Consider the following 1,432-nt stretch of genomic DNA (forward strand, 5'->3'; position numbering starts at 1 on the left):
CTACCCCCTGACCCACTTCCAGCCAGGATCTGGCCATGCCTGGCCGCCTTCTCAGCGGAAAGGGCCGAGTGGGCCGAGCAAAGGCCACGTGCTCCTGGGAGCTGGCAGTTATTTTAGAGCACACACCGCATCCCTGCTCTTCTGATGTCCCGTTCCCATAGAAACAAGCCCTGGAAATGGCAGACGTTGCCTTTTTTTATATAAAACCAGCGTTTCTCCTGCCGGTTTGCAGAGGCTCCATGTCACCCCCGGGGGACGAGCTGCAGACCCTGAGGGTGCCTCCACCTCTGTGACCCTGTGAGGACCACCCAGTGCCCCGGGGTGGTGGCATCACACCCCTGGTGAGGCCTGTCAGTCCTGGGGGGGGTTTCCACGCTGCCGCCAGAGAAGGAAATGCCTCTCTGCTCCCCACAGTGTTTGTGCTGGAAATTAAAAGCACAAGCAGCCACTTTTTATGGCCAGTGTTTTCAGGAAGAGAGAGTGATTTCCGACTCAGGCGCATCCAGAAAGCCCCTGGTCCTGCAATGAACAACCAGGGCCAGCAGCCACCAGATCAGCCACTCTCTTGCTGGGGTGTTTTCTCCTTCTCACCATTCACAGAGATGTGGGAGTCACGACAAACAGCCAGACTGTAAAAACCTCACCTTGGTTGTGCAAACAGCAATAAAACTTTCCAGGAGGCTGCAAGCCCAGCAGTGCTGGGTGCTGCAGGGACTGAGTGCCCAGTGACCTCGCAGCCCTCTGCAACCCCAAATCCCAATGCCCTACAGATCCGGTTTTTCCCCAGACAGGAACTTCAGGCCTCGAAATAAAGAAGTAAACACAAACAGTGCTGGGGGTGGGTCCTGTTTGCAGAATGAGGGGTTGGTTTGTGGGCTGCTGCCCTGCAGTGGGGCACGGGGGGGTCGGTGGGCACGGGGAGCCCGACGGGCTCCAGGGCTGTGTCTGTAACAGCCTTTGTGCTGGGGCAGCAGCAGGAGAGGGAGGACAAAGCTGCTGCAAAAGCTGGTCAAACCCTTTCCCCTACGAACACTGGCACTGGTTTGCCCAGTGAGTTTGCAATTGCCTGTAAAAAAGCAAACTCTCCAAATTCAGTGGCATCATGGATTCAACAAAAGAACAAGGTGTGGAGCCCAACAACTGGGTTTCTCATGTCCCTATCTGGGGAGGGGGGATCCCTCCTACTTGTTTTTTAAACCCCTTCAGGGATGGTGACTCCACCACTGCCCTGGGCAGCCTGTGCCAGTGCCTGACCACCCTGTAGGGGAAGAAATTTCCCCAATATCCAATATAAGCATCTCCTGGTGCAGCTTGAGACCGTTTCCTCTTGTCCTGTCCCTTGCTCCCTGGAAGCACAGCCCGACCCCCCCCGGCTCCCCCCTCCTGTCAGGGGGTTGCAGAGCCAGAAGGTCCCCCCTGAGCCTCCTTTTCT

Source organism: Manacus vitellinus, unplaced genomic scaffold, assembly GCF_001715985.3.
Source record: "Manacus vitellinus isolate BGI_N305 unplaced genomic scaffold, ASM171598v3 scaffold_12_pilon, whole genome shotgun sequence".
Classification (NCBI taxonomy): Eukaryota; Metazoa; Chordata; class Aves; order Passeriformes; family Pipridae; genus Manacus; species Manacus vitellinus.